A 24,107-nucleotide genomic window follows, 5' to 3' on the forward strand; every position below is an offset into this window, starting at 1 on the left:
AAACTTGAAGACATTATGCTAAGTGAGATAAGACAGACACAAAAGAATAATGTATGTCTCCATTTATATAAGGTCCTAGAGGAGTGAAAATCAGAGAGACAGGAAGTAGAAAGGTGGTCATCAGGAACTAGACGGGGGAATGGGAAATTCGTGTTTTATGGGTACAGAGTTCAGTTTTGCACCATGAAAAGGGTTCTGTGGATGGAATGGGCGATGGTAGCTTAACAGTGTGAATGTACTTAATGCCACCGAAATGTACACTTAAAAATGGTTAAAATGATAAATTTTACGTTTTTTACCCAAACTAAAACAAAAATGCTTAGTATAGTACCCAGCAACATCCTTACGCAACAAATGATAACTATTGTTACTATTATAATTTTTCTAAAGCTCAAGGCAAATATTTCACAAACATTCTCTAATGTAAAAATGGCCAGCATCCAGAGAAAGCTCTCATGAAAGAGACACTTGCTAAGTAAGGTTCAATTCCATTTAAACATCTCCTTACCCACTCCCCACTGCCTCTCTCACCCCCACTGGTAGGTATTCCTTGACCTTAATGGGGATGTTTAAATGTTAACCAATGAGTTTTCTAAATCTCCTCAGCTGCATATCAGCACCTAAGCTTTGAGGTGGGGGAAATTCCGCATATAAGGAGAATGAGATTGGTTCCAAGGGGCAGACTCACAGCCATCCTCCGGCTTGCTTAATGGAGTTCCACGCTTCTGAGCAGACCTAGAGTCTGCAAAGAGCAGGACAGAGTGCAAAGAAGATGTGAGTTTTTTATCCTGGGAGGACTGAGTCCATAGTAACCAATTTTATGGCTCTTTTGATTTGTGTCCATGGATATCTGTATGCGTGCGTGTGTGTGAGTGTGTGTTGAGAAGGAATTAATCCAAAAATATAGATGAAGAAAGCTGCGTCTCTGATGTGAAACCGAGTTGCATAATCAGTTCTGAAGGCAGAGAAAAGGTAACGGATGTTTACATTACAATCTGGCTCCTACTGGAAGAGCTGCCAAATGATTTAAATAGTAACAAAGATTACTATTCCAGTGATTTGTTGCCCCCAACGATACATACAGAGAAGAATTCACCCCAGTAATTTTTTCTTTGGATGGCCTTAATTAAACATTGCACTGTACAAAATATTTATGGCTTTCAAACTACTTAAAAATATTAAACTAGACACCATTTTAAAAGGTTGAATTGTAGGACTCACTCCATTACTGACATATGAAACTTGATGTCTGGTAAACAGGATGCATTACAAAGAAAATCAAAATCTCTTTTAACTTTTGGATGTTTGATGACTAATATTAAGATAAATTTTTAGGTAGAATAACATATAGCCATGAAAAAGAATGACATATAGCTCTCTTCACTGATTTGTCATCTTTACTGGAATCACTCCAGAGCACATCTGGGTCTCATGTAAAATGATCACCACAACGTAGGAGGTCTCCACAGGCAAGGAATGTCGGCCTCCTTCCCTAGCCACAGGTTCACCAGAAGCCCTCTAATCGGCCTTTGCTGAGTAAACAAAGTAGGACACAGATCATATGATGTATGAACCCCCGTATTCAAAATTGTCAGGTCTAAGCCGGGCACAGTGGCTCATGTCTGTAACCCCAGCACTTTGGGACGTGGAGGCAGCCGGATTACTTGAGGTCAGGAGTTCAAGACCAGCCTGGTCAACATAGTGAAACTCCGTCTCTACTAAAAACACAAAAATTAGCCAGGCATGGTGGCGCACGCCTGTACTCCCAGTTACTCAGGAGGCTGAGGTAGAATTGCTTGAACCCAGAAGGAGGAGGTTGCAGTGAGCTGAGATCACGCCACTACACTCCAGCCTGGGCGACAGAGACTCTGTCTCAAAAATAAATAAACAAAAAGAAAAAAAAATAAATCAATTAAAAGAAAAAAAATAAATCAGGTCTAAATATATGTGGATAAAAGCAGCAGGAGGGATTTGGAAACAGGTTTACCAAAGTTTAAAAAGGAATTGCCACTGGGTGGCAAAATTGGGTGGGTTTTTTTTTTAACTTTCCTTTTTATATTTTTCTGCAATGTTTGAATTTTTCTACCCCAGGTATGTACTACTTTTATAAATTAAGAAAAGAAATTTTCTTTTTTTTTTTTTTTTTTTTTTTTGAGACGTAGTCTCGCTCTGTCGCCCAGGCTGGAGTGCAGTGGCGCAATCTCGGCTCACTGCAAGCTCCGCCTCCCGGGTTCACGCCATTCTCCTGCCTCAGCCTCCCGAGTAGCTGGGACTACAGGCGCCCGCCCCTGCGCCCGGCTAATTTTTTCTATTTTTAGTAGAGACGGGGTTTCACCATGGTCTCGATCTCCTGACCTTGTGATCCGCCCACCTCGGCCTCCCAAAGTGCTGGGATTACAGGCGTGAGCCACCACGCCCGGCCAAGAAAAGAAATTTTCAAAACAGAAGCCTAGGGTGATGAAAAGAATTGTGGCCTATGCATCAAAATACTTGGGTTCCCTGACAGAAATAAAGAGCTGCAGACATTGGATAAGATATTTTTCACTACTCTGGACCTTAAAAGTTGCATCAGAGCAGAGTTTCTCAACCACAGCATTCCTGACATTTTGAATCAAATAATTCTTTGCAGCCAGGCATGGTGGCTCACGCCTGTAATCCAAGCACTTTGGGAGGCTGAAGTGGGTGCATCACCTGAGGTCAGAAGTTTGAGACCAGCCTGGCCAACATGATGAAACCCCATCTCTACAAAAATACAAAAATTAGCCGGGCATGGTGGCGGGTGCCTGTAATCCCAGTTGCTGGGGAGTCTGAGGTGAGAGAATCGCTTGAATCTGGAAGGCAGAGGTTGCAGTGAGCCAAGATTCCATCATTGCACTCCAGCCTGGGTGACAGAGCAAAAACATAAATAAAAAATAATAATTCCCAAATAACTAAATAAAAAATAGTAATTCTTTGCTGTGGGAGCTGCCCTGTGCACCACAGGATGTTTAGCCAGTATTCCTGCCCTCTGCCCACGAGAGACTGCTCTCCCACACCATCCTGCCCCAAATTGTAACAATCAAAAAAACGTCTCCAGATACTGCGGAAACTCCTCTGGGGAGCAAAATTGCCCCCCACTGGAGCAATTTTAAGTTTCCCCCGAACTTCGTGGTCTGCAAGTTTCTTCCTTGCTGAAAACCTTTGTTAATTTTTAGAAGCTATATTTAAAGTCTGTGGTTTTAGGCCCAATGATTCCCGGGTTAGTAACTACGGTATACCGCAGACTCATCAATATTTTCATCACTTACTAGAGAAAAAGATGAAATGGAAATGAAGAAATCAAGAAATAAAACTATTAATTTTCAGAGAAAACTTTAGAACACATGGCACAGACGTGAAACTAAAAGAATCCAAGCAGACACGGTGGTCATCAAAAAAAAGAAACGAATAAATAATAACTCTAGCTTTTGACAGTTCCACCTTTTGTTAAGGTAACTGAAATACTGTAGAATGTTCTATTGCTTTCTAGTTTGAAATGAACTTACAGCACTAGCAAAGCCAACAGAGTAGTTTGTGTGTACTGCCATATTTTTATTTTTTTTAAAAAAAGCTTAGTGTTTTCTCTTTACTTCATACGAAATACAAGGATAGCCAGGCACAGTAACTCATGCCTGTAATGTCAACACTTTGAGAGGCTGAGACAGGAGGGTTGCTTGAGCCCAGGAGTTCAACACCAGCCTGGGGAACATGCTGAGACTCTGTCTCTATAAAAAATAAAAAATTAGCCGGGCATGGCGGTGCACACCTGTAGTTCTAGCTACTCAGGAGGCTGAGGCAGAAGGATTGCGTTAGCCCAGGAGGTTGAGTTTGCAGAGAGCTATGATCACACCACTGCACTCCAGCCTGGGTAACAGAGTGAGACCCCATCTCAAAAAAAAAAAAAAGAAAAAGAAAAGAAAAGAAAAAGAAAAAAGAAATATAATGATATCTTCCTATTTTTCCAATAAGGATATTTTACTCTTCTGGACTAACAATTCCACAATCTCATAAAAGGAAACAAATTACCCATGCCTTTATTATCTTTCTAAATAGTGTCTTGTCATTTTATTAACAAGAACTCCCTCATATTTGATGGTGCCATACTTCTGAATTAAAATTCTTTATGCTTGTGTTAATCATTTGTTACTCTAAGATCCTGACAGCTTTTGAATTAAAAAGAATGACTAAAAAAGATTCAATGTTGCCTTAGATTCATAACTCTGAAAATCAGTAGTTCATCCATATAGAGAAAGCCATCTAGTAACCAGAATGTTTCCGTAACATCAACACTCAACAGCTGGCACATACTAAGTGTTCAACAAATGTAGGGTACCATTATCATTATTCACAACCATGCCAGAAAATAATGTTATTCCAAATTATTGGCTAGTACTGGCTCTTATAGCAACTAAAAGACACTAAATATGAAAGTGCAGCCTATCACCTAATAGATTAATATTCTGAGTTCTTTCACAAGTAAACCATAAATCATTAAACTGCCTGACCATCATTTTGACATCCATGTCTTTCCATGTGTTCAGTTAGGTTCAAATTGAGTCACCCTGCCCAATCGCCTTCCATCGCCAGCTCCCCTTTAAACATTTTCTTTATAATCGTGGATACTGTGGCAGCTACTAGGAAGTAACCCAAGCTAGCTGGTGTATACAGCTGTCCAATCCTTGAGGTGGGCTCAACTAGCATGGTAGTATAGCAAACTGATGGTGCAAGAAGCCAGTGGCCCTCGTCCGCAGAGACAGCCAAGGGGAGGGGTCCCACCACATCACAGGAATCATTCTCTCCCAGGCTTCACTGGAAAGCTCACTGGGCTAGGAATTAGGGTACTCCCGGATTCTAATCCCAGGTTTGTTTGTTTGTTTGTTTGTTTTAATAACATACTAGATCCAAGTTACGGCAATACCTCCTCCCCCTGATCTTCTAGAAAGGTGAAATCTGAGGTACTTTCTAGATATAAAATTCTTTGAGCATTTCCTTAAACCAGATTGTATAATTAAGTTTATGTTTCTTTTTTTTTTTTAAGAGCCTTTTGACTGACTGAAGGAAAATGAATTGAACTTGAATAGTGACTGTAAAACAGGAAGAATTTCTCTTATTTTTCAGCAGATATCAAATAGATGGGAAGTCAAGGTCAATTTTATCTTTTGAGAGGTGGGTTGCAGGAGATCACAAATTGAGTGGGGCATTACAAAGTGCAATGTCATACTACAGATTAAGTCTCTAAGTCAGGGCTGTCTAGGTTCTGACATGGCTTTTAGAAATAACATTTTCAAAACAAATAATTATGAAGTGATTAATGTGGCCAAGATCACTTCACCAATACCTTTATGGATACCGTTGTTTCCTATTGCCTGAATCCTGAATCTTGTTTCCTATTGCCTCCATCCCCCACCCTCAATCCTGAATCTTGACAAATTAGGATAAATACACTGTATGGCCTCCCAATCATTTATGATTGATTGGCTTCAGGACTTTAAGTCGTCTTGCTAATCCTGACTGATTTATAGCCAACACCTGAATAAGTGAATGCACATACTCAAACAAATTAGCCCATCACCTACATGGCTATCTCTAGGACAAAAAACAAAAGCAAAAGATTATTCCATTTACTATGTTATCTTTACATATTTGTAAAGAAACAGAGCTAGAACACAGGGTGAAAAACTCCCAAAGAGGAAGAAAGCATAAGGGGGAAAATCTCCTTATGCAAATCCTAAAGAGATCTATAAAACTGCAATCTGAGAATTTTATTATTAAGCTAAGCCTGTTAGTATAGAAATACCCAAAACTCTCCAACTGGGCAGCTAATTGAGACTTAGAAAGCACCAAGAAGACTTCATTGCTTCCCTCATTCATCACAGGCAATATAGAATCACTTGCTCAATATGATAATATGACTTTTGTCAATGCATGTTCAAATCAGATCAAGGATTGGCTGGTGATGATGTCATATCCAAGGGTTAATCCCCAGTGAATGCAGTTTTAATATCACATGCATCAACACACCATTTACACAGCAAAGTATTGTATTAAGTGTAACAATAAATGAGTAGTGCAGAAAAAAGCAGCTATTAGGAAAAGGCTATGTACCACTGAAAAGGAGGTGGTGGCGGGGAGCAAAGGAATTTCTTCTTTCTCTTTTTTAATTACTAAGTGGAACTAGGTCATCAAACAATACACATGTCTAAAAAGATCAGAAAATGAATATTGAAATTCAAGTGACCTAGAACATCCTAGTACTAGACATATAAAAATGGTTGCCTTCAATGAAAAATATCCAATAATCAAGCAGAGATATTTGTAGGGTTTTTTTGTGTGTGCTAAGGGAACAAGCAATACAATTAAAGTCATTCAAAGATAGATAAATTGGCAGCCCCTGCTTTTCTGGACACGGCAACTTTCTTATCTTTAGCAGGGAAAACTGGCCAAGTCAAATTGTGACTTGAAGCCTTATAATAAATTTTAAAGTGTCAAAGGGCAGTTAAGATGGTACTGAGGGATGAAAGCAAAGTCACGCAAAGCAGAACAATGAGACAGAAGAACTTAGGAAGGAAACCTTGAAATACGGCTTTCTGCTATGAGAATATTGATCAAGAAACGTCCACACATATGAAGACAGCTTTTTGCACAAATGAGCCATACCAATTCACTCGGTCATTTTGGGAGGACGTAAGTCATCATTAGTCATAACGATTCTGAAAACTGCTCTCACACTACCTTATTAAGGCCTGTATTTCCCACCTAAAGGAAGTGTTGGGCTTTCACACTGATAGGACTATAAACTTAGCAGAAATTCTTCTCACTATAAAACCCACGCGAGCTATTGAAGAATTCTCCAGGTCATACATTTGTTCTCAGTGACTGAGTGGAAACACTAATTATATTGCAAAATGGCTGTTCCTAAATTATTTTAGCCTTTAAAAAATTCCAAGGCGGCCGGGCGCGGTGGCTCAAGCCTGCAATCCCAGCACTTTGGGAGGCCGAGACGGGCGGATCACGAAGTCAGGAGATCGAGACCATCCTGGCTAACACGGTGAAACCCCGTCTCTACTAAAAATACAAAAAAAAAAAAACTAGCCGGGCGAGGTGGCGGGCGCCTGTAGTCCCAGCTACTCCGGAGGCTGAGGCAGGAGAATGGCGTAAACCCGGGAGGCGGAGCTTGCAGTGAGCTGAGATCCGGCCACTGCACTCCAGCCCGGGCTACAGAGCAAGACTCCGTCTCAAAAAAAAAAAAAAAAAAAAAAAAAAATTCCAAGGCCTTCCTGAACTGGGCTCAGACAGACAAACTGCCCCCACCTCTTCCCTCCTCAGCGAGTGTTCTAGAGGGGGCCAAACGAAGATGCGTGTGATTAGAAACCTAGGCCATCAATGTGCACAAGTTTGAGTGATCGAGTCTGCAGGTGGCAGCTCCGGGTTGTGGTGGACAAGCTTTATGCCAAGGATATTAAAGACAGAAACAGACCAAGGCTTCGAACGCGCCCATCCCCACATACGGGGATCGCCTGTCACATCACATCAACCTTGCTTGTCTCAGAAGGAAGACCATTGAAAAGTTAAAAAGGAAAAGAGCTCAGGAATAAAGATGTTTCACCAAAGGGGGTCCCTGAATCTCGATGAGGGGGGATGGGCACCAGGCTAGGTCTCCGCGAGTCCGTGAACCCGTGCAGGTACATACTGCTTAGGAGCTGATTCACAGCTTGACTAAGGCTCCGTGGAGCCCCCAAAAGTTAAATGATGGTGATTCAAGAAGAAAACGCACCAGCGGCACTGTGTCTGGCTTCGGCAGCCTCCCCAGGTGCAGGAGATCAAGCTTTCCAGTTCCAATCCTCCCCCGAGCTCCTTGCTTAGAGTCAAAGATGCCCTCTCTTCTAGGAGCGGATTAACAGGGCAGAGGGAAAACGAGAGAAAGAAATGTAGAGATGCCTCCCGCGGAAAGAGACGCAACTTCCAGACCCGCTCCAGTTCTCCACTTGGGCGGGAAGCTTTGCGCTCCCAGCTGGAAGACGCGTCCCGAGCGCTCGCGGCGCCCTTCCAGCAAGATCCCAGCAACCAGCGCTTCAGGGTGGGGGCGGGGGGACGCTGACCTGCTCCCACCTGCTTGCTCCTATAAGGATCCTAGCTCAGATTAAAGGGATGAAGAGCTAAGGTCGGCTTGTCCAGAAAAGAGCTCACGGCGAGTTCACCACCCCCTATATTAATTCATCGAGTGGCCTCCTCCGCATCAGCAGAGCACCCCGGGGATTCTGATTGTCAGTCACGAACCCCGAAACTGGAAGCAGCCGCTGCCTCTCTCCAGCCACACATCCATACTTCGGAGCGCCGCTTCCAACTTCAGGTTGCACGCCGACCTCAGCACAGGCAGTCGCCCCAGCACCCCAGAGAGCCGGGATGAGGGGAGCTGCACCGAGCTGAGTTAAGTCGGTACCAGCCCGACAGGCAGCGGCTGCCCACGAGACAGCACCTAAATACAGGGTCCAAATCCACCCCCACCCCATCCCCTCGCCCCTCCTTATCCTTTCCAACCCTTCTTACTCGACTAGAGCCGGCATCCAAGTCGGACCGGCGACTCCGGAACTAGGCACCGATCGCCACACCGGAGCCAGAGGACGCTCACCGTGCCGCCTCCCTGCGGGCGCCCGGAGAGCGGCCCATCACCTCTGCAGCCTCGCCAGAAGAAGGAAAGTTCCCACGTCTCTACCAAGAGAAGCCCGAAGCTCCTGCGGGAGAAACCCGAAGCTGCTGCTGGAGAAGCAGCGTCTGCGGAGAGGCGGCTGAGGCTGGACTCCCGATGTTCGCCCGAAGCCGCGCGCGCAGTCTGTGCGCCCCGTCCAGGGCGGCGCGCAGCAAGCAGTGCGGGGCCGAGCACAGCTAGCGCGCTGGTCAGGAGGGGCCGGGCCGCCGCGGAACGCGCTGATTGGCCCGGCCGACCGGCTGCTCCTGCCCCTGCCTGGCCCCGCGGTCCACGTGGGCCGGCCCTCTCCCCGCCCCGCACCCCTGCTCCGCCGGCGCGCCCCACCTGCCGGCCTCCGGGAGCCTCTCCCGAGCGCCTCGCTGTGGCCACCACTCCGCAGGTGCTGAGCAAAAGGTAGTCTTCCTGAATACCTGAGAGTCGCGTTGAGCTCCGCATAAACGCCTAAAATCTCTAAAAGGGATTTAGGGTTCGGCTGTCAATTGAAACCATTCCCCACGCAGGACCCAAAGCAGTTTGCAAGGAGGATTTCTTAGCCACCCTGTGCTGTAGCACATTCATGAGCTAATCTGGCTTCGCGTGTAATGTGCTTGTAAAAAAGAGAAAACCCGGCCCACGTATCAATACCTGAATACTTTTATTTTTAAATGTATAAAATACAGCTAAGACTTCTGTGACTCCCTCCTCTAGCTCCATCCCCAGTCATGCCCTCCACTCTTCCGCAAGTGAAGTAACTGATAATCAGTGACACTCAGTGGTATTCATTTTAGTGGGATTACTTCATCTGATCTCCATTTTATAGATGAGAAAATGGAAGCACAGAGAAGTTAAATCGTTTACTGAGGATTACACAGGTAACTAGTAAATCCGTGCTCTTTAGTATTCAGAGCATGGCTCCGTAGAGCCGTCCCTTGAGAACACTTTAGAACTGCAGACTTTCAGGCCCCACCCAAGAACCAGAATCTTCATTTCAACAAGATCCCCAAGTGGCTGGTACATGCATAAAGTTAGAAAGCGTTGCTCCGCACCACTATGCTGCTCACTATCATTGGCTTGGCTTATCATCTTCTGGTCCTTTTACTCTGCATTGACATACAATTATGTGCCATCCTGCCCCCGCTGCACTCCAAAGTATATTCGCCCTTCTCTTAGTCTACCCCTTAAACTAACGTATGGCAGGCTTTCTGCTTCTGTTCCCCGTACCACACATACCGTACACATAGCACATTTTATTTGTTAAACAGTTTCAATCTCTTACTCTCTTATTATTAAAATGAGGGTTCTACATTCAAAGGCAATCTGTTATCAAGATGTCACCAGTTTAAGAGAATTCAAGGTTTGGAGATAGGGGCTTGATCTTTGAGATTTCCTTTAAAGACTAGCATTGAAATTCTGTGACGGTTAAGGGGAGATCCAAGCAACACCTGAAACAGCATGCCAGGAGTCTCCAGAGCTCTTTCTCAACAACATTCATTCATTCATTCACTCAGCAAAACTGAGGGCCTACTCTGTGTCAGGCACTGTAACAAGTGCTGGTACATACAGAAGGAAACACAACAGTGAAAGTTCCTGAGTTCATGGAACTTACCTTCTAGTAGGGAGGGATGGGCAATTAACATGACAAGTAAGTGAATTACAGAGTTTGGTAGAAGGTGGTCAGTGTTATAGAGAGAAAGAAAGTAAGAGAAAAGAAGTTGAGTACTGGGGAGATGGTGGTTTTAGGAATATTAGTCAGGCTAGTTCCCACCGAGAATGTAGTATCTGAACCAAGACTTGGAAGAAGTGAGGGAGCAAGTCATTTAGAAGAACAAGTCCACATTCGTTCATTTACCAAATATTTGTTACTTCCATACTGTGTGACAAACATTGTTCTGGCAAAGATCTGTGTGTTTACTTAAGCCCTTTTTTTCATATCTGCAATTTTCCTGCACTGGGGGTTTCTTGTCCTGGTGAGGAAAAACATAAACATAAGCAACTGTGTTTGGCTCAACCTAATACCATGTTCTTCCATCCTGGATGTTCAGTATTGTTAGGGATTCAACTTTGTCTCCTTAAAATTTTTTTGTTTAAGTCTTAACCCCCAGTACCACAGAATGTGACATTATTTGGAGATACGGCCTTTATAGAATTAAATTAAATGAAGTATTTAGAATGAACCTGAATCCAGTATGACTGTGTCCTTGTAAAAAGGGGAAATTCGGAGACAGACATGCACACAGGAAGAACGCCATGTAAAAGTCAGGGCAGAGATGGAGTGATACTTCCACAAGCTAAGGAATGCCAAAGATTGCCAGCAAACCACCTAGGGAGAAGAGAGGCATGGAACAAATTCTTTGCAGCCCTCAGAAGGAACCAACCCTGCCAACACCTTAACCTTGGACTTCTAGCCTCCAGAACTGTAAGACAAGAAATATCTGTTGTTTAAGGCACCTAGTTTGTGGTGTTTGTATGGCAGCCCTAACAAATTCATACAAGCATAAAAGTGTGTTTGTTTCAAAAGCAAGATAGTACAGTTAAGGGACTCATCTTTAAGTTTCCAATGACCTGATGTCTCTTGTGCAGTAGCAAGAAGCCAGAATGATCTGACGAATTGAGATTTACTAACCAAATCATCACAAAAAAAAGGCAAGCTATATTTAAAAAAAAAAAAAAAAAAGCCACTGAGCCCCAATTATCCAATTGTTTCCTCATTCAGCTATTTATCAAGTGCCCGCTGTGAGCCAGGCTCTAGGATATGGTGACAAACAAGGCACATGTGATTTGTGTGTATTCTTGTAGGGGAGGTTGGACAGTAAATAATTCAACAAATATATGAATAAGATAATTTCAGAGCAGAATAAGTGCTAAAAGAAAACAAAAGAAGGCTAGAGCATTAGAAGGATATGAGGATGGGTTTAATTTAGATTGGCTGCCTAGGGAAGGTCCCTGTGAGGTAGTGACATTTGAGCCAAGACCTAACTGACAAAAAGCCATCCAAGCAAATATCTGGGCAAAAATTGTTCCAGGCAGAGAGAGCAGTTCCTCTTATAAGAAAATATCCCTGTCATTCATTCGGTAACATTCTTTCTCTCTCTCTTTGTGACCCATTTTGCATCCTTTAAGGTTGTATAAAATCAATCCACATCTGTTTCCTAAAAATGGGGTCAAATTTTTTATTTTCTTGTGTAAGAACCTGTGAAGGTCACGCCAGCAGTGTTTTGCACACACCACACATTCACAAAACACCCCTTGACGTGCCTCTGTATTTGTAGGTAGTGACGCCACGTGACTTGGACGTTGTGTTTACTTTCCTCATTTGTATAACATCCAGAACACTAGTGGCATGTCCTGGTGCTTAATCAATACGTGCTGATGACTGGCTATGCCTGAAAGGAACATTCTGACTCTCCTGGGCCTGTTTATAAAATCCTCTTGTTTCCAGCGAAGCTTTAACATTTTGCAGCACAATTTTGCACTTTGTAATTTTTCTGAGGAGACTAATAAGAATGATAGCTAACTTAATCGGAGGCTTGTGTGTGGCTCACTATGCTAAGTACTTCTTTATAATCTTTATCGTCTTTATAATCCATGTAAATATAAGCAAAGGTAAATACAAGCTAAATTCTCTTATTATAATCTCTGTGTTACAAATGAGAAAACTGGTGCTCAAAAAAAGACTAATATGCCCATGGTTGAAACCACCTTTAAATGGCCGACTTATGCCTTGAAACAGTCTCGCTTACTGTCAGCTCTGTGCTTGAGTGGTTGAACAGTGAAACAAGTGAAGAAAGAAAAGAAAAAGCAAAAAGCATCTGTCTGGGTACACATGGACATACTATGTAGAATCATAGGCACTGAAGACTACAAAATGTGGGAGGATGGGAGCGGGGTGAGGGCTAAAAAATTCCCTGTTGTGTACAGTCTTCACTATTCAAGTGATGGGTACACAACAAGCCCAGACTTCACCACCATGCAACATGTCCATGTAAGAAACCTGCCCTTGTGCCTCCTAAATATATAAAATACATTTAAATGTTTTTTAAAAGCATCTGTCTCTTCCTTTACATTTGCCTTTGAAATTTTCTTTTTTTTTTTTTTTTTTTTTTTTTTTTTTTGAGACCGAGTCTCGCTCTGCCGCCCAGGCTGGAGTGCAGTGGCCGGATCTCAGCTCACTGCAGGCTCCGCCTCCCGGGTTCACGCAATTCTCCTGCCTCAGCCTCCCCAGTAGCTGGGACTACAGGCGCCCGCCACCTCGCCCGGCTAGTTTTTTGTATTTTTTAGTAGAGACGGGGTTTCACCGTGTCAGCCAGGATGGTCTCGATCTCCTGACCTCGTGATCCGCCCGTCTCGGCCTCCCAAAGTGCTGGGATTACAGGCTTGAGCCACCGCGCCCGGCCGCCTTTGAAATTTTCAAAGCAGTGTTTTCTAACTTTTTTTATTTACCCCAGCCTTCTAGCTTTCAAGTACACTTTTCTAGCCGGATATTTGCTTTGTTTTCCCTTGCTTCAAACTAGGAACTGCAGGGACTTTATACATGAAACGACTGATATATATAATTTTGTTTTGTTTTGTTTTCAGCCTGTCTGTTCTTCAACACCTCTAAGGAAATGTAAGTCAAGCTCCTTAGAGCTCAGCCTACTTTGACAGACATCCTATCTCATACACTGACAGTGCCGCAACACTAAGGGGTTCCGCCCCTTATTCAAATAGTAAAGAATATCACATCCCTTGCCAGACCTAATGCTATACGCAATTTCGCAATGCCAGCTCTGGCCCTCTTTACACAGATACTAATAGATCCTCCTGCCCGAGAGTGAACATCTAAAAATGGCTTCAGCCAGTCTTTGTGAATAACTTTCTATTCTCGTGGCTTCCCCACAGTCCTGGTCAGGGAAAAAGGCCGGAAAACTCGCAACAGTGAAAAGATGTGAGGCTTCTCTCATTGCATCCTGGATTCCTCCACCTTGCTCAGGAAGTGGGTAGCCATTTTAGCCGTTAAATGACTTCCTGCCTTGGATGGCTTGGTCAGACTTGTTTCAGACTTCTGGAACTCAGACAAGGTGTCTGGATATTTGCTTTGGAAGGCCCAGGTGGGTTTCACTATCCTCCTCTTTGCTGACCACAACTGCGTCAATAATTTATGCCCTGGTAAAGATCAGCACTTCAGGGCAAATTAGCATAAGAAGGATTTATGAAACCACAGTGGGAGGGCACTTTTAGAAATCATACAAGCGCTGTTGCGCAGAGCAATACAAGCTAGGTTCCAAGCAGGATCAACCCCAGATAGAATCATCAAAGGAATAATGCTCCTTTTGGTACCCTCTCTTCTGTCCATCCCTTCCACTCCAGCATCTCCCAATATGATCATATGGCACTCAGATATACAGAAGGCTGGTGATGTCATTCATTAATTCATTTTCGTTGATTACTTTGCTAATTCGTTTAAACGTTATGTTTGTTAAAGAGATATTTGAACACCCACATTCATAGCAACATTACTTTCTGGATAGAAGCAACCCAAGTGTCCATCAATAGATGAACAGATAAATAAAATGTGATATATACATGCACGCAATGGAATATAATTCAGCCTTTAAAAGGAGGGCTATTCTGACACATGATGCTAAATGGATGAACCTTGGAGACATCATGCTGAGATACGCCATTCACAAAAAAAAACAAATACTGTATGATTTCATTTATGTGAGGTACTGAGACCAGTCAAGTTTATAAAGACAGAAAGTGGAATCGTGTGACTCATGCCTATAATCCCAGCACTTCAGGAAGCCAAGGCAGGAGGATCGGTTGAGCCCTGGAGTTCTAAACTAGCCTGGGTAACATAGTGGGACCCCATCTCTACAAAAACAATTTAAAAACTTAGCCAGGGCCCGGCGTGGTGGCTCACGCCTGTAATCCCAGCACTTTGGGAGGCCGAGGTGGGCGGATCACAAGGTCAGGAGATTGAGACCATGGTGAAACCCCGTCTCTACTAAAAATAGAAAATATTAGCCGGGCGCAGGGGCGGGCGCCTGTAGTCCCAGCTACTCGGGAGACTGAGGCAGGAGAATGGCGTGAACCCGGGAGGCGGAGCTTGCAGTGAGCCGAGATTGCGCCACTGCACTCCAGCCTGGGCGACAGAGCGAGACTCCGTCTCAAAATATAAAAATAAAAAATAAAAAATAAATAAATAAATAAATAAAAATAAAAACTTAGCCAGGCATGACGGTGCTCATCTATAGTTCCAGCTACTTGGGAGCCTGAGGTGGGAGTATTGTTTGAGCCCAGGAGGTCGAGGCTGCAGCGAATCATGATCATGCTACTGTACTACAGCCTAGGTGACAGTGAGACCTTGTCTCAAAAAAGAAAAAAGAAAGTATAATGGTGGTTGCCAGGGGCTAGAGCCGGGGTGTCCAAACTTTTGGCTTCCCTGGGCCACATTGGAAGAAGAAGAATTGTCTTGGGCCACCCATAAAATACACTAACACTAATGATAGCTGATGGGCTTTGAAAAAAAATCACAAAAAAAATCTCATAATGTTTTAAGAAAGTTAACAAATTTTTGTTGGGCCACATTCAAAGCCATCCCTGGGCCACATGCGGCCTGCAGGCCACAGGTTGGATGAGTTTGGATTAGAGGAAGGGAAGAATGGAAAGTTAGTGTTTAATATATGTAGTTTTCATTTTGCAAGATGAAGAGTTCAGGGATGGATGGAGTGATGGTAGCCCAATACTTTGAATGTACTTAATGCCACTGAACTGTACACTTAAAAATCATTAAGCTGGTACATTTTATTACTAAATGCATTCACCATAATTTAAAATAACTTTAAAAAACTAATGGAAGTTCTTGTAAATGTCTAAATTATCAAATTTGTAAAGCTGAAAATGGGAGATGTGATTCAATTTGTATCACAAATTACCAAACTTAGACTAAACATATTTTGGTCAAAAAAATTTTTTTAATTTTGTTTATGTGTTCTAGATATTGTATGAGGTACTTGAGATGCAGCTGTAAAAGAAAAATCAATAATCCTAGACCTCAAAGAACTTACAAATATATACCACAATAACCTGGATGGGACTCTTTATCCAGTTCATACCTTCTTCCTCCAACAAATATTTGATGAGTGTCTACTACGTGCCAGACTCTCTGCTACCTACGAGCCCACATTAGCGAACAAGGTAGATACAGATTACACTCTCACAGGACTGCCAGTCTAGCAAGGAAAAAAGATAATAAACAAAAAATTACTGTTTCCCTAGGCCAGAGTGTGGTGGCTCACGCCTGTAATCCCAGCACTATGGGAGGCTGAGGGGGGCAGATCACTTGAGGTCCGGAGTTTGAGACCAGCCTGGCCAACGTGATGAAAGCCCGTCTCTACTTTAAAAATACAAAAATTAGCCAGGCGTGGTCGTGTGTGCCTATAGTCCCAGTTACTCGAGAGGATGAGGAAGGAGAATCGCTTGAACCCAGGAAGCAGACATTGCAATGAGTCAAGATTGAGTCACTGCATTCCAGCCTGGGCAACAGAGCGAGACTCCACCTCGAGAAGAAAAAAAAAAAAGGAATAAATTATTGTTTCTCTAACCCCTATCTGCTCCATCATAATTTACTGGTTCCCTGTACCTTCACCTTCTAGACCCTAACAGGTGACTGTATCAAATCTGCTAATGATTTCCAGATATAAACAAAATTTCTAACCATCATCCCTCCCACACTTGTAGCACGTCTATGTGGTAACACAAGAAACAATATATTAACCCAGTATTCTCCAAAATATGGTTTTTATTCCACAGATGGGTTGCAAAATCACTTCACCTGAAATGCAAAGAATTTTTTAATAGTTTTAATTGTTTTAATGTACATTAGGAAAAAAATTTTTTTTTTTTTTTTTTTTTTTGAGAGGGAGTCTCGCACTGTCGCCCAGGCTGGAGTGCAGTGGCCGGATCTCAGCTCACTGCAAGCTCCGCCTCCCGGGTTTGCGCCATTCTCCGGCCTCAGCCTCCCGAGTAGCTGGGACTACAGGCGCCCGCCACCTTGCCCGGCTATTTTTTTTGTATTTTTTAGTAGAGACGGGGTTTCACTGTGTTAGCCAGGATGGTCTCGATCTCCTGACCTCGTGATCCGCCCGTCTCGGCCTCCCAAAGTGCTGGGATTACAGGCTTGATCCACCGCGCCTGGCCTAGGAAAAAATTAAATGAGAATATCAAACCTGTGGTTTCATGGAATGAGGCTAAATTCAAAGGTGATTCCAATTAAAGAAAAATATTGGGACAATGATTTAAGCAAATGGCAAAATTGGAAAGGTGGGGCACAACACAATCAGAAGGGGGCTGAGATTTATGAAAATAGGTGTGACTCCATTGGCAGAAATGGCCAATGAGAATGCTATTCTAAAGAAACACAGGATTTGTAGTGCCTTCATATTCCACCGTGGGCCTAGCTTGACTCCATCCTTAATGTTCTCTTCTCTCTCTAGCTCTGCAAACCTAAGCGGCAGCCACTCTGCCTCACACTGAATGATGATGTATACTGAGAATTTCTTCCTTCCCCGTTCACCAACTCAGCTTCCCCTGAAACGACTCAATCTAGTGAGGATGGTGGCAAAGGTGGGCTGACAGTTAAATATCTTTGGAACTTGGGTTCTGAGCATGCTGAGTTCGTATCTTGCAAGTTGATATTGTGACAAAATAAAGGTGGGAAGAAAAACCATGCTGCTGGTCATTACCTGTCCTATCTACTCCCTTAGAATTCTAGTGCAAAGTTTTGGAGAAAACAGAAAAGTAAGCATTGGATTCTATTCCAGCTTTTTTTTTTTTTTTTTTTTCTATTTATCATATTCTAACACATGGAAAAAAAACCACATGCCATTTGACTTTTATTTTTGGACTTGAGTTTTTTGCCTCTACCTTGGAACAACATTATTTAGTAAAAGGTCATGAATGTTAAAGTAGGACTTAAGAGGCTTCACTTGGACATCTGACATTTGGAATACTCTCGATTAGGGACTTTCTCACCAGGGAAGCTAAATCTATCCATAGGCCTCAAATCCCATGGATTTCAATCTGGATGCAGTACTAGACATTTGCCTGCCTGCCAAGCATCTCCTGAGAAAGCCTCCTAGCCAAAACCCTTGGTTGCAGGTGACAGAAACCCAACACAACTGGCATAGGCAAAAAGGGACAGCTATCTGCTCACATAACTGAGAAGTTCCAGAAGTGTAATTGGATATTAGTATTCAGGGAAGGAACGTATGTGTATGTATACCTTCCCCCATCTCTTGGCTTTTTTTTTTTCTTTTTTTTTTTAATAGTTGGCCTCATTCTCTTACAAAGAAGAGGCTACATCCAAAAAGCAGGAGAAATGTTATTCAATAATCCCAAGCTATTCCCTTCCAGCCATGTGACCCTAAAGGCAACAAGAATTCTCCTCTGACTTCCGCTTTTTAAAAATTTAGCCCAGCTTGTTTCACAAGTCCATGTCCATGCCCAGGTTGGGCAGGGGGAGTGAATGGCAGCCCCACTATCATTACATGGTTAGAAATTCCTAGAAAAGAAGGAATGTTGGACAATGCTCACTAATGTCCATTGTGGGAATCTGCCCTACCCACTGCCCTGATTGAACAATTAACCATGTTCAGTATTAACCAACCCACGTGGCAACAGCTAAATAAATTAGGTTTGAGGCCCTAAGCCAAGTACAGTTCATCTATTCAATGCCTCTGATTTGTGTGGCCTGACTGGAAAAGTGGCATGGGCCAAACAGACTTTTCTTCCTGCAATTTGAATATGGGGGCCCTAGAGACTGAGCCATTTGGTTGGAGCAGCTGAACTAAATGTCATAATAAAATAGAAGACATGATAGACAATTATGGACAATGTGCAATTGAAGATATGAAGAAGCCAGTCTCCAGAGTTGGAGATCTGAGACCACAGCAACTCTAAAATAGATATTCAGGAAGTAACTGACTCAATTTACTGGGAAATTCAGTGCTTGAAAATTTTGTGTTTGAGTAGAATATCTAGGTAAGAAAAGGCTAACATATTTAGTGATTTTACCAACATTGTCTTATTTTCTCTCTATAGTAACTCCATTAGAAAGTATTTATTTTCTCCATTTTTACCAATGAATAAACTGAGGCTCAGAGAACATATTTGATGTTTCTTAATGTGACTTTTTTCAAGCTAGAAAGTCTCTAAGTCAAGAATGCTTTTCCCCTACTACAAGTTGCCTCAGAACCTTGAGTGGTAGAGACATGGATTTCAAAATCATCTGCTTAGATGCTTAGAGGTACTCATTGAAGCCACAGAAGGGAATGAGGCTGCCAAGTGAAAGTACGCAGTTAGGGAATTACTGTGATAGCCTCATCTATTGGGCACTCATTCTGTGCAAGGTTCTACACATTATATACTAGTAATGACTAATTGTATGTGTTGAGTTAACTGGGCCACAGCATGCCCAGATATCTGGTTAAACATGATGTCTGGGTATGTCTGTGAAGGTATTTCTGAAAGAGATTGATATCTGAATAGGTAAACTAAGTAGAAAACAGATGGCTGTCCCCAACGCGAGAGGGCATTACCCAACTCACTGAGGCCCTGAATAGAACAAAAAGGCAGAAGAAGTTTGAATTCACTCTCTGGCTGACTGTTTGAGCTGGGACATCGATATTCTCCTGCCTTCAGCACTCCTGGTTCTCAGGTTTTTAGATTTGAATTGGAATCTACACCATCAGCTATGGAGCTCTCAGGCTTTTGAGCTACACGCCTGGCTTTCCTAAGTCTCCAGCTTGCAGATCATGGAGTCTCAGCTTCTGTAATTGCATGAGCCAATTAACTTACAACAAATGTCATGTTTGTTATATATATAAATAATGTATATTTATATTTATTTATATATAATATATATTTATATTTACTTATATATAATTTGTATTTAAATTTATTTATATATAATTTATATTTATTTATATAATCTATACTTATAATTTATACATATAATTTATATTCATATTTAATTCTATGTACATATATATATCCTATGGGTTCTGTTTCTCTGAAGAACGCTGACTACTGTAGTATTCTATCAACAGAAGCGAGATTGAGGTAGAGTTTACAGAGGTTCACAGTGACCATGCTTCTAGGTGTCATGAGATGGAAGGAACCTCAAGTACTTTGTGTTCTAGGATTTGATCATTTTCCTGCCATGCTCACGTTCCATTACCCTCATAATGTGCCTGGTCTGAAAAATTCAATCTGCCTTAGTCATTTGCATCTCTAAACAAACCTTGCAAATTAATACAAGTCTAAAAGACCAGGCTGAAGAGAACAAGATGGGACCTGGAGAATATCAAAAAGTGGGTATCAGCTGGGCGCCATAGCTCATGCCTGTATTCTCAACACTTTGGTAGGCCAAGGCAAGAGGATCACTTGAGGCCAGCAATTCAAGACCAGCCTGAGAAAAATAATGAGACCCTGTCTTTACAAGAAATTTAAAAATTAGCCAGGCGTCATGGCAGGCACCTGTAGTTCCAGCTACTCAGGAGGCTAAAGCGGGAAGATAACTTTAGCCCAGGAGTTTGAGGCTGCTGTGAGCTAAGATTGGGCAACTGTAGTCTATCCTGGGTGACAGAACAAGACCTTATCTCTTTAAAAAAAAAAAAAGTGGGTATCAGGTTGAATATGGCAACACCCCAAGGCGACACTTCCACCCAGTCTTGATAAACAAGGTTCCAAATTGAGTTAATTTTGCCCCTAGAGAATTCAAAACATTCTAACACTTTCATAAGATTCTTAACAAAAACAAAACTGTAAAGTGTGATTCATTATGTCAGCACTTTATTTTTTAAGGTTATTAGCACACACTGACATACATTTTAAATAATAAATAAATGCACTGAGATGATTTTTTAAATATTCCATTGCGCTTCCTTTTACTCCATGACCCTTCTTTCCTTCTTGCACTCAACAAATTGCAGCAACAAGACAGTATGCTTACAGCCCTAGGGAAAAAAATACCAAAGCAAAACTCTGAGAACAAAGAGACAAAGCCATGGCTTATGAGTTTCAAAATAGGCTGCTGAAACCCACACCAGAGATAATAGTTTTGAAAGGGTTTCTGAGCCCCGGAAGCCAGGCTTTTGAATATCAAAAAGCCACGGCATACCTTGAACAATAGATTGGGGAAAATAGCCTCCCCTCTAGCTTTAGGCTAGGTACAGACTCCATGGGCTGAGTGCAAGAGAAGACGGTTTGAAGAGAACAAAGTCAGATGAGGGTGACCATTACCTGGAGAGACCACTGTGGACAAATCTCCCTTAGCCTTCAGCCCTTGTTCGTGAGACCAACAACTGACGTCTGTCCTAGGAGGAAATGCTCAGGGTTCTCAGCGTCAGCACTATTGACATTTTGGCCAGATAATTCTTTACTGTGGGAGGTGCACTGTAGGGTGTTTAGCAGTATCCCTGGTCTCTTCCCACAAGACACCAATAGCATTTCACAGTTGTGACAACCAAAAATAGCTCCACATTGCCAAACATTTGCTGGGGGTGGGGATGGGGCTCAAAATTAGCACCAGTTGGGAATCAATGAGGCACAGATATATATTACACACACATACATGTGTATGTTTCTAATAAAAAAGTTATATGTGCTTTATACAAAAAAATTCAAAAATACAGAAAATTCCACTCAAAATAAAAAGTCAACGATGCTTCATCCACTCAGAGCTTATCATTAGTGTTTTATCTATTTCCAATTTTTCCTATATATTTTATTTCAACAAAACCAAAAGTTGGGGTTATATAATAAAATACTGTTTCGCAGTCTGCAAATTTTTGCAGATTACATGTTATGAAACCTCACAGAGGTATAGTTTTCCTTACTATAGCCATAACATAATCTATTTTGCCAATCTGTTATTGTTGGATATTTAGAGATTAGTCCCAATACTGCACCATCATTGGTAATGTTTTGATGAATATCTTCATATATTTCTTTGATTGTTTTGTTAGGAAAAATTTCTAAGGAATGTTCTTAGAGAAAAGCTAGCTGATATGTTGGGGTTTGGATCTGTAATACTTACTATCTCAGTGGTATAAGTCATAGTTTTCTGACTTAACATACACATTTTATTTCTCTAGTGCTTTTAACTTTCCACAGTACTTTCCACCTTACCAAGCACACAGGGAAGCTACCAATTGTTCCCATTTTACTGATGAGAAAACTGATGTCATAGAAGTTAAACGACTTGCCTATGGCAACATAATTATTTTACAAGAATTCTGCCGGGCGCGGTGGCTCACGCCTGTAATCCCAGCACTTTGGGAGGCCGAGGTGGGCGGATCACAAGGTCAGGAGATCGAGACCACGGTGAAACCCCGTTTCTACTAAAAATACAAAAAATTAGCCGGGCGCGGTGGCGGGCGCCTGTAGTCCCAGCTACTCAGGAGGCTGAGGCAGGAGAATGGCGTGAACCCGGGAGGCGGAGCTTGCAGTGAGCCGAGATTGCGCCACTACACTCCAGCCTGGGCGACAGAGCGAGACTCTGTCTCAATAAAAAAAAAAAAAAAAAAAGAATTCTAAAACTCAACTCGCTTGAGTCCTGGGCTTTTTGCTATTAGTGCTTACTTTGCCAGCATGTATACCACCAAAATTGACATAATCCAGAGAAAGAAGATTAGTATAGTATGCCCCGTACTCACAAATGACATGCAAATTTGTGAGCACTGTGGTGTTAAGAACATTTTAAATTATGAGTCCTATTTCTAAGTATAATTTTCTATAAATTTCAGAGGTCCCAAAATGTAATCAAAGCTATGGACCTCAGATGGGTGAATCTACCAGTTCCCATGAAAAATTCCACAACCAATCTTGTCTCCAAATGCTGATTTGGAGGGTTAATATCTAAAGTGCTAATTCCAACATCTGCTTCTTTCTTATCCCTAAAGCCAAATTAAGTTGGCACAGTCTGTTTTTACTTCCAGCTTCCCTCTAATACAGATTTATTACCAATTAATTTCTTATCGAGGAAAAACAATCCCATCATAAGTATTTTAGATAATGACATCTAAGTATTTTATATTGCTTTAAGTCTGAACAGTTAGAATAGAGTGCATCCAATGTTCATTACCTCTTAATGCTTGCATTCTTTTATCATGTTTTGATTCACCAAAATAAAAAAAAAGAAAAAGAAAATGCTACCCACTGCTTTGACTCTTTTTTAGGTTTAATGAGATTAAATAAATTCTGGGGAGGGGAGAGAAGAATACAGCTTACTAATATTTTAAGTGGTTTATGGAAATACTCCTACCACGGGCACAATTTTAAACCAAAGCCAACTTCTGCAGTGCTATTGAAGGTTAATGAATGCCTTAATAACACGCAGAGGAAAATGTGATGAGTTGATTAGATACAGAAATATTCTAGACCTCTGAAATACAGTTAGAAAAACAACTCAATTGTACTCAGAGACAGAACTCTTGACAAAGAATTATCTTAACTTCCTAGTGATCCATTTCACCACCCATTAATAGTAAATGATCTTCTTGGCAGTGTATGTTGAGGTAATTGACACTGATTTGAGATTTAGACTTTAAAGCTCCAGGTAAATCTTGAACCAATTCCTCTCAGTTATAATAAAACTTGGAAAATTTAGAACATCATATAACTTTTCTATTTCCTAGAACCTAGTTGTTGCCAATCCTTCTTTCAGTTAATTAAAATTCTTTTGCAGGGATATACTTTTTAAAAATGAATTATTTGACATATTCTTCTGGAAATCTTATTTTTCGTTTCCCAGTTGCCTATGTAGTCTTTGGAATGGTTCTGTATGTATATCTCTTTGTGTGTGTGTGTGTGTGTGTGTGTGTGTGTGTGTGTGTGTGTGTGTAAGATTATTACTTTCTTTTTTTTTTTTTTTTTTTTTTTTTTTTTGTTGAGACAGAGTCTCGCTTTGTCGCCCAGACTGGAGTGCAGTGGCCGGATCTCAGCTCACTGCAAGCTCCGCCTCCCGGGTTCACGCCATTCTCCTGCCTCAGCCTCCCGAGTAGCTGGGACTACAGACGCCTGCCACCTCGCCCGGCTAGGTTTTTGTATTTTTTAGTAGAGACGGGGTTTCACCGTGTTAGCCAGGATGGTCTCGATCTCCTGACCTTGTGATCCGCCCGTCTCGGCCTCCCAAAGTGCTGGGATTACAGGCTTGAGCCACCGCGCCCGGCAAGATTATTACTTTCAAATAGACTTGCTTTCTAATCATATTACATAAAGATGAAATAAACAGTGTTTTTTAGAGTTTGGCAAATTCCAATAGGGTTGCTATTTGATCCTTGGAGTCTTGAGCAATAGGATACAGGAGATATCACACTGCTTGGACAAAGAAGGCAAATATCAGATAACAGAGGCCATC

At 42.0% G+C, this 24,107-nt stretch overlaps 1 protein-coding gene across 11 annotated transcripts in view; it reads right to left on the minus strand.

Moving 5' to 3' along the window:
* TAFA4 (TAFA chemokine like family member 4) overlaps positions 1 to 24,107 on the minus strand; it is a 229,754-nt gene that overhangs the window by 193,383 nt on the left and 12,264 nt on the right. For 7 of the 11 annotated variants that reach the window (XR_010584555.1, XR_012431349.1, XR_010584556.2 and 4 more), the window contains exon 1: positions 8,566 to 8,887. The exons of 2 other annotated variants lie outside the window; for them this stretch is intronic. The gene's annotated coding sequence lies outside the window, so the exon portion shown is untranslated. Of the gene's footprint in view, positions 1 to 8,565; positions 8,888 to 24,107 lie in introns of those variants that run through there. 2 more of the 11 variants (XM_005547569.4, XM_045385898.2) reach the window with 1 other exon arrangement.

The sequence above is a fragment of the Macaca fascicularis genome, chromosome 2 (genome assembly GCF_037993035.2).
Source record: "Macaca fascicularis isolate 582-1 chromosome 2, T2T-MFA8v1.1".
Taxonomy (NCBI): domain Eukaryota; kingdom Metazoa; phylum Chordata; class Mammalia; order Primates; family Cercopithecidae; genus Macaca; species Macaca fascicularis.